Here is a 10,261-nt window from a genome sequence, read left to right as displayed (position 1 = left end):
AAGGGACTGCATTGTGGCCATTGCCCCTGGCGGGTAATTGCTTGCTGCTTGTCTCTATCTCTCCAGCGAGCTCTCGCATGCCCTGTAGCAAAAATCTCAAAAAAAAAAAAAAAGTTATCATCACTAAGCTACTAAGATGAGGAGAAAGCCAGATTTGAATTTTAAGTGAACCAGAAGACTGTGCAGTGGTGTGGTTAGGGTGACTGGATCCTAAATGGCCGCCTGTGATTTGAGTCCCAGACCCAGACACTTGAAAAACATGTCAGACATATGTATGTGTGTGCCTAAAATTCTGAACGGAAAAATGGAGGCGAATGGATTGTGTGACCATGCCCTAAAAAGGTGCTTTCTCAATTTCCATCTCTCTCTCGTTCTCCAACAAGTACACATGGTCTTTGGGAAACTGAAAAAAAAAAAGTCACAATTTTCAGGAACTGGCGTGTGTGACTAATTTTTGGATACTACCTCCTCCCCTGATATATGGCATATTAAACTCCAGTGAAATGAAACGTGATTTGGGATAAGGAGAGAGCCTCTAAAGAGAATTCAATTTTTTTTTCCTTGAGAAAGATATTTGCTACAGGGCATGTGCACACACTGGAGAGACAGAAAGCGAGAACCACCCCCACCCAGGGGCATGGCCACACCTCAATCCCTTCTCTCAGGGTTTTGGGCATGCATGCTTACATGCCTGGTGTGTTTTAGACCACAGGGTCTGGGACTCAAACCATGGTCAACTGAGTGGGAGTCCAGTGGCATAACCATTGTGCCATCTGCTGGCCCTAAGAGAATTCAAATTTTTTAAAAAGGCAATATGTATTGCTCTTCTGAGGAGGCTTCCTCATAAGTACAGAATGGCAGTCTTCAGTTCTGAGACAACACGATAGATTCAAAGCTAACTGCCTCCCTTTTCCTCTGCAATTCTGCTTATTTTTAATGCATTCAGCAGCTGATAAAAGCTCCAGGCTGGCACTGAAAACCAATTTTCTTTTTCTTTTTTTTTCCAAAAAGAAATTACAGCCGCCTTTTCCCTCTGACCTGGCCTCTGCCTTGGGGCCATTAGCCTCTGATAGTCTGAGAACATTAACCTCTATAAACCTATTGTAACTCTAGGAAAACTTGTCAACATTATGACCTGTGGTTTCATGTGTGTTGACCCTGGTAAATATGGGAAGAAGGTTAGTCATAAGTCAACGTGTTTCTAGGTAACCTATTTGCCTACAGGCTTCAAACGGAGTTAGAAGTAATTTGTTTTCATCACTGCGGCTTTCCATTTGAGCAATTACTCATTTGATTATAACCTACTCTATCCTCCTACCACCCCACTACAAAAAAGTGAAGCAGGGAATAGTTGGAGAGACTATTTTTGTTTCTGTTTTTAATTTGCTATAGGGCATGTGTCCTCACTGGGAGAGAGAGAAAGAAAGCCAGAAATCAACCTCCAAGGGGAATGATCACACCGTAATCCGTTCTTCATTCTCTTGAGATTTAGGCCCATGTGCGCATGTGCCAGACAAGTTTTTCAAGCTCCTGGGTTCGAGCCACACAGTTGGCCATGTGGGATTCAGCTACGTTCACCACCATAGCACCTGCTGGCCTAAGCTTCTGTTTTCAAAGAAACAAGTTATTTGAAGCTGGTGTCAGACGAGAAATACCCTGTCTTAAACACAAACCAACTGGGCTGACTGCATCCTGGTGGTTAAGACCCAACATGTCACTCAAGCTCCCAGGTCAGAGACTGAAACCACATGGTCGGCCATGTGGGATCCAGCCGCCTTCACCACCAGGCCACCTGCTGGCCCAAGCTTCTGTTCAAAGGAACAAGTTATTTGGAGCAGGTGTCTGATGAGAAACACTGCCTTAAACACAGACCAATTGGGCAGGTTCCACGTTCTGGTGGTTAAAGGCAACCAGTTCCCACATGGCCCAATCCTAGATTCGAGTCCTAGACCCAGTGGCTTGAGAAACATGCTGAGGTGCATGTATATGCGTGCCCAAGGTCCTGAAGAGGGACAGATGGACGAGAAGGGATTGCAGCATGACCGTTCCCCATGAGAGGTGCTTTCTCCCTCTCCTCCTGTCTCTCTCTCTAGTGAATGCCTTCCTGTCTCTAGTGAGCGCATGTGCCCTCTGGCAAAAATTAAAACAATAGCAACAAAAACAATCGCTAAATGACAGCCAAAGTTAACCTCCTGCCCAGCAGCATATGCCCTGGAGTTCAGCAGCCTAGTTGCTGCCCGCAGCCTGACCTCCTGGTGCTTTCAGGTTATTTGTACTCCAAAGGGAACTGGGGCTGGTTTCTGGAGACAGGCCCCTGACCCAGCAGACTTTCATGTTGCCTTGACAATACCAGTTGTCAGGTTTGAGTGATGCAGTTGTGAAGATGTGATCATAAAACGATGTTCCGGTTTAGGGTTTCAGTTTAAAAGAAGGAAGGGGAACCAGCAGTTAGCGTACTGGCTATGTCACTGGACTCCCATGTAGTTGACTGCGGTTCGAGTCCCGGACCCAGTGGCTTAAACTCACACACGGCCTGCGTGACCAAGATTGAGAGGAGAATGCAGGAGAAGGGATTGCTTCATGGCCATCCCCCGTGGGGGTGATTTCTCGCTTTCTGTTTCTCTGTCTATCTGGAAAACACACGCAGCCTATAGCAAAAACCTCTCAAAAAAAAAAAAATTTCAAATAAACAGGGTCCGCTGCATAGTGGGAACGAAACCTTAGCCATCATCAAAGGAGCCGAGCAGGGCATGCCTCTGCTTTAAGGCAGGATTGCCATCTAGTGGTTGAAGAAGGACACTGCGGCTTGAGGCAGAGCCAGGGAAAAAAAGGGGGGGCGGGGCGGTCAACCGAGTGTCCAGATAATTTGGGCATGTTGTTTACTGGCAAAGCTCTAGCTTTGAATAAACCGACTCTGAGGGAGCTCTTCCATGATCTGCTCTCCGTTTTTAAACAACGCGTGCTCACCTTTGCTGCTACAGCGACGTGGAGCCTTTTCTCTAGTTCAAGATAAAGGAAGACCCGTCTGCACAACCCCGGCAGCTGGATGCATCTGGTGGCTAGCTCAGAAAAGACCAGAAGGATGAGAGAGAAATTAGGAACGACACTTACCAAATTGGCAGGAAACTGCAGCTCCAAGCAGGGCGGCCTTCCTGGAGCAGCACTGAATCGCCAGTGGGAGTGAAGGCACCGCACAAGGGCTGGTCACACGACCGCCAGTCCCCATTCGGCCTTGGACGCGCTGTAGGGAAGACTTCTAAAGCAGTCTAACAGGAGTAGCGGGTACAGGTGTGCACCTGCAATCCCAGCTCCTGGGGAGACTGAGGCAGGAGGATTATTTGTTTGAGGCTGGCCTGAGCAACATAGAGATCTTTTTAAAAAGAAAACGAATAAAAAATTTTAAACCTAAAATATTAATCATCGAAAATATACATTTTTTTGTTCCCCCAGTTTTCCAGAGGGCAGGTGCACTCATTGGAGGGGAGAAAAGTGAGAAAGCATTCTCTATGCAGAGTGATCACGCCACAATCCTGTCTCCTCCATCTCTCCCTCCTTTTTTTTTTTTTTTTGGGGCGGTTTTTTTTTTACGGGTTTTTTTTCGGAAAGACAGAAAGAGAGAGAGACAGAAAGCGAGAAGTCACCCCTCAGGGGGGATGGCCATGCTGCAATCTCTTCTCCATTCTCCTCTCGGGATCTTGGGCATGCACGCACATGCTCCAGGTGTGAGTTTAAGCCACCAGGTCCAGGACTCAAATTGCTGCCTACTACATGGGAGTCCAATGGCATAGCCATGACGCCACCTGCTGGTCTCTTTTTTTAAAAATAATTATTTTAGGGAACCAGCAGTTAGCGTAATGGTTATGTCGCTGGACTCCCACGTAGTCGACTGCGGTTCGCGTCCCGGACCCGGTGGCTTAAAACTCACGCCAGGCGCGTGTGCGTGCGTGCCCAAGATCCCGAGAGGAGAATGGAGGAGAAGGGATTGCGGCGTGACCATCTCCCCTGGGGGGTGATTTCTCGCTTTCTGTCTCTTTGTCTCTCTCTCTCTCTCAGCGAGCGCACGCACCCTATAGCAAAAACCTCTTCAAAAAAATAATTTATTTTGTTTAACTTTATTTATTTATTTATTTTCATTTGCAGAGAGAGGCAGAGTGAGAGAGAGAAAGTGAGGAAGCAAGCCGGCAGGTCTGAGACACGAACTGCAGTGGTCCACGTGGGAGTCCAGCACCCTTAACCACCACACCATCTGCTGGCCCCATCTCTCCCTTCTTTTGAGATTTTGGCACATGCTGAGTATGCTTTTCAGTGCTCTGCCTGGTCTGGAATTCAAAGAGCCCAGCTGGTCATGTGGGATCCGGCTGCCTTAACCAGTACACTACCAGCTGGCCCGGACACAGATACATTTTAAGAGAGCTTTACACAAGTGTTCATTAAATGTAAGGGTGGAAGAAAGCAACGCTGGTGGCCAGCCATGGCAACACAGCAGTAGCACAACACTCAGGATGCTAGGGCCACGTGGTAAGGTCCCAGATTTGCATCCGGAGGTCTCCCTGTGCATCCTGGGTACGCATACATGTGCCATGATCCTCGCTGGCTGGATGGAGACCTTGTTGGAAGTGCCTATCTTCCCTGACACCCCCCCACACCTTTCTCCCATGGAAGGAATTAGTAAACTTAAGATGGAATGGAAAGGGTATGTAATATGTCTTTAAATAAGTACTATCACTAACTTAAGGGGATATTGAAAGTTAAAAAAAGTTAAAAAAAAAAAAGGGGCCGGCAGGTGGCATGGTGGTTGAGGCGCTGCACTCCCACATGGCCGACTGTGGTTTGAGTCCCAGAACTAATGACTCCTTTCTCACTTTCCCTCTCTCGATCTCGCTGGTCAAATTGAAAAAAAAAAAAAGAAGAAGAAAATTAAATAAAGTAATAATAATTAAAAAGTCTAAACAACAGCAAACAAAGGTCAACCGTGATTAGAAACATCCATGCAGGGGACCACCAGATGGCTGGTCAAGCACATAATCAACCATGGTTCGAGTACCAGACCCCGCGGCTTAAACTTTACACCAGGCACATGTGCTCAAAATCCCGAGAGGAGAATGGAGGAGAAGGGATTGTAGCTTGTAGGGTGATTTCTCATTTTCTGTCTCTCTCTCTCTGTCTCTCCAGCAAGCACACATGCCCTATAGCAAAAATCTCTTAAAAAAAAAAAAAAAGAAAAGAAATAGAAGAATGGACCATTCAGGCCATCAACACCAACCTCCCACACCATGCTCACACTCGTTTCTATGCTTCCTTTCCTGTCTTTGTTCAGCTATATCTTAACTGTCAAAGTGCTGGACCAGCAGGTGGCATAGCGGTTAAAGTGTTGGACTCCCACATGGCTGACCACAGTTCAAGTCCCCAACCCAGCAGCTTGAAACTCACACTGGGTGATGTGCATTCGTGCCCAGAATCCCAGGAGGTGAATGGAGAAGGAATTGTGTCATGGCCATCTGCTGTGGGTAGAGGGGGTGATTTCTCACTTTCTCTCTCTGTCTCTCTCCGGCAAGCGCACATGACCTATAGCAAAAAAATCTCAAGAAAGAAAGAAAGAAAGAAAGAAAAAAAGAAAGAAAGAAAGAAAGAAAGAAAGAAAGAAAGAGAAAGAAAGAAAGAAAGAAAGAAAGTTATCCAAGTGTGTGGACTTGAACCCTGACCCTGCTAACATCCGCCTTCTGACTTACTGCTCCACAGGAAACCATTACAGAAAACACAGCCTCAGAATCAGATGGCCATGGGTTCGCATCCCAGCGCTGTGACAGTGGATGAGTCATTCCCCTTAGCATAAACGTGTGATGAACGCTGAACATGGACCAGGTGCTGGGCAAATGTGAGTTCTTTCCCCCTTGGGCCCCACTCTGCCCTTCTCTGAGCTCCTCTGTGTCGTTGCATGGTACTTACCATCCATACAAATCCTCGTCTGTGGTCTCCTGTTAGTGTGGGCATTGGTTGGTTGTGGGAGAGCAGAGCTATAGCAGGGTGAAGTGAATGTGGCACAGGCACTCCTGAGGGGTGGGGCAGGCCCTCGGGTGGACGTCAGCAGGGAGGTGTCCATATTGCATGCTTTTGCATCCCAGCGCCTCCCCTCTCACTCCAGCACATGCTCTGTTGGCCCTCGTTAGTCATTTCTCATGAGTCACTGCGAATGACAAGCTATGGAGCTAGAGGTCACATGAGAACAGCCAAGCTCAGCACAGAGCTGGCTCCAGGTTATGCACAGGTCCCTGTCGAGTAGCAGGATGCTCCCAACCACAAAGGGGGGCCCCAGGAGTGGCCTCATGGGCATGCCTCCAGAGCTCTAGATCCTCCCCTTCCCGCCCCTGTCTAACGACCTACCAGAACACACCATTTCTTTTTTAAACATTTATTTATTTAACTTTATTTATTATTATTTTAAAATTTATTATAGGGCACATGTGCTCACCAAAGAGAGAGAGAGAGAGAGAACATGAGAAAGCAAGCCACCAGGTCCAGGACTTGAACCGCAGTCGGCCATGTGGGAATCCAGCACCTCAACCACCACACCACCTGCTGGCCTCCCAACACACCTTTTTCTGTCACGTCACCATTTCGGATGTGCGTGTCATCTTCCTGGTTCATGGGCAATGTCCACAGTGTGGGACAATGGGAAGCATGCAGTCCGCCTGTTCTGCTCATTAAATGATCCCACCCGAGAATGCTTCATTCTCCATTATGATACTCAGCAATTAGAGGTGTGGGGTGTGTGTGTGTGTGTGTGTTGTTGTTGTTGTTGTTGTTGTTTAATCCAAGACAGGCAGTGACGACATAACGTGATACAGGGTACACAAGTGACCAAAAGTTGAAATAATTGGGTGCATCTTGAATTTGAACTCGAGAAGAAAAATACACAAAAGCCCACAGAACCATGTTTTAGGAGAGACTACGTGAAGGAACAAACAACAGGGAACACTGCCCTGCTCCAAGGCAACAGAAAGAGAGCTGGGCGTCAGAGTGGCTCACCAGCGACCCTGCGGTCCGTACTCAGGGGCTGTGGGTTTACTCGCTAACTGGATGATTTGCGAACGCACGCGCCCTATAGAAAAAAAACCTTTCCAGAAAAGAAAAGAAAAGGGTGTGTGCACTCGCCAGAAAGACAGAGAGAGACAGAGACAGAAAGCAAGAAATCATCCCCCAGGGAGGATGGCCACGCCGCAATCCCTGCTCCTCCATTCTCCTCTCGGGATCTTGGGCACTCACACACACACGCCCGGTGTGAGGTTTTTAAGCCACCAGGTCTGGGACTCAGACTGTAGTCGACTACATGGGAGTCCAGTGACATAGCCATTACGCCAACCCTCCAGGTTATTCTTTTGTGCAAAGATTAAAGCAGAGGAAACTGTATTATACTGATTGAAACTAGCCTATTTGGGGGGCTGGTGGGGACGGGATTTGCTGTTATCACTTGTTCTGGTTTCTCAAACAGCCAGAAAACCATTTAGCTTGGGCTTGGTGACTTGGAACTCAGTACATCTGGATTTTTAGTCTGGTCTATGGGGACCTAGTGCAGGAACTTAGTCTAAAACAATAGCTTCTTATAATTCTTTATCACCCCCCCCCATTGAGTCAGGCTCTCACTAGGTGAGAGTGTACCCGATGCTCAGCATTACGCCAGCACTGCTCAATTACCATCACTCCGAGTCTCCAATCTCAGCACGTCATTCACAAGTTCCGACGTCCTCACGACCATGTTTTCCTTAAGTTTTGTATTTCAGAGAGGTCATTGCTGTTCCAGGTGGGGCTGCACGTAAACCTGTACTACTTTGAGAGGCTACGGCACCCACAGGGAGACCACTGTTGTGAGCATCAGGACCCTGGATAAGGAGTATCCAGGGTCCCCATGAACCAAACCAAAGAAATCAAAGAAAAAGCCAGGCCCAGCCTCAGTGGCACCAGCAGTCGTGGGTTGAGCTGCAGTGCTCAAAGTCATGTGGAACCAAACCGAAGAAATCAAAGAAGCCAGGCCCAGCCTCAGTGGCACCAGCAGTCGTGGGCTGAGCTGCAGTGCTCAAAGTCATGTGGGATCAGATCCAGGTCAGCCTGGAACACTCCAGGTGTGTGCACGGGCACCCAAAATCCTGATGAACTGGGTGTCTGTGGGGAGGAGATCGTGGTATGAGGGGGCCCTGACGGAGTTTCTCTCTCTCTCTCTCATGCATGTGTAACACTCTCTCTGTCATGAATAAAATAAATAAGGCTTTCAGGGACAAAAATGAGCCCGAGGAAGAGTCTACCCACTTTAACCAAGTAGCCCGTCTGCTAATTTTTGCAGCTCTGCACCACCCGAGCATTGATCCTACGTTGCAGTAAGTGCTGGCTACTGCACTGATGGATCCTCCTTGTTCAGCCTGAAGGCAGCAGTTCTATCCTCTAGCATCTGAGAATCGGGTTATATGAAAGCAGGGAGTGGCAATTTGTAAATTACCCACAGAAGGTACTGGTTGTGAAATTCTAACTACAGCATTATCCTGCCAAGTGAAAGAGCTGTGCATAAGCAAAGGAAAATTAAGGGGAGGGAGAGTCGTACTATGGGAAGGAGTCTTATTCCAGCGTCTGAGAATAAGACCCTCTCATCCCGCTTTGTAGTTCGAAGTCTCCAGGTACGGCATCAGGTGTTGTGATCAACTCTCCGTGTGGCCTGAGTGTCAGGTGTAAGATTTGTTCCTTGAAATTGATATAAGTTGTTCAGCTTAGCAGTTCTTGTTCTTTTTTGTTTCTTTCTTTTTTTTAGAAAAGAATTATTTATTTAATTTTATTTATTCATTTTATTTTAATTTGATCAGAGAGAGGTACAGAGAGAGAGAGAGGGAAAGTGAGAAATCAAGCCTCCAGATCCAGGACTTGAACCATGGTCAGTCATGTGGGAGTGTCCAGAGGCTTAACCATCATGCCCCCTGCTGGTCCCCCTTTTTTTTTTCTTTCTTTTTTTTTAGCAGTTCTTGTTCTTAATTGAGGAGTCGTAGCCAGATAATAGAGGGAACCAGAATTCAGGATCTAGTCCAGTCTACAGGTGGATTGTAAATAGAGTATCAAGTCGTTTCATTCCCCAGCCCTTTTTTTCTTTAAGAATCATGTACTTACTTTTATTTATTATTATTATTATTTAGGTTTTTGCCACAGGGCCTGTGTGTTCGCCAGAGAGAGACAGAGACAGTAAGAGGGAAAGAAATCACTCCCCCCCGCCGGGGGAGGATGGTCAAGCCACAATCCCTTCTCCTCCATTCTCCTCCTGGGATTTTGGGCACGCACATACATACACTTAGCATGAGTTTCAAGCTGCCAGGTTCAGGACTCAAACCATGATCAGTCATGGTGGGAATCCAGCACCTTAACCACCATGCCACTTGCTAGCCCTCATTATTATTAATATGCTACAGGGCAGGTGTGCTCACGAGAGAGAGAAAGAAAGAGAGAGAGAGAAAGTGAGAAAGCAGGCTGCCATTTCTGGGATTTGAACTGCAGTCAGTCTAATGCCTTAATCATCATGCCACTTGCAGTCCCCCATTCCATTCCCTTTCAAGAGCAGCAGTGTTTGGAGAGCAGAGTGCAGAGGGCAAAAGTTGAAGCAAAGACTGATTGTACAGTCTTTATCAGGATCAGCAAAATACAGCCCAGGTACTAAATCCTGCCTGGTGATCATTTTTTTTAGTCTGGGAGCTAAGGATTATTTTTACATTTTTAAATCGTTGGGGGAAAATAATCAAAAGTAGAATCTTCCTCTTTTTTTTCCACATCTTCAACAGATTTAATTTTTAAAGGAATGGATTTTGAGAGAAAAAAATGGGGAATATGGAATAGCAAATAAATACAAATGTTGGAACCAGCAGATGCATAACAGTTATGTTGCTGGACTCCCATGAAGTCAACTACAGTTCGAGTCCCAGACTCGGTGGCTTAAAATTCACACTAGGGGTATGTGTATGCATGCCCAAAATCCTTAGAGGAGAATGGAGAAGAAGAGATTGTAACGAGGCCATCTCCCCCACCTGGGGGTGGATGGGTGGGTGATTTATCACTTTCTGTCTCCCTCTGTCTCTCCAGCAAGCACATGCACCCTATAGCAAAAAAAAATCTCGCTTAAAAAAAAAAAAAAGAAAAGAAAAGAGGGACCAGCAGTTAGTGTAATGGCTATGTTGCTGGACTCCCATGTAGTCGACCGTGGTTCAAGTACCAGACCTGGTGGCTTAAAACTCATGCT

Source organism: Tupaia chinensis, unplaced genomic scaffold (genome assembly GCF_000334495.1).
Source record: "Tupaia chinensis unplaced genomic scaffold, TupChi_1.0 Scaffold000101_1, whole genome shotgun sequence".
Classification (NCBI taxonomy): Eukaryota; Metazoa; Chordata; class Mammalia; order Scandentia; family Tupaiidae; genus Tupaia; species Tupaia belangeri.
This window is presented reverse-complemented; position numbering follows the sequence as displayed.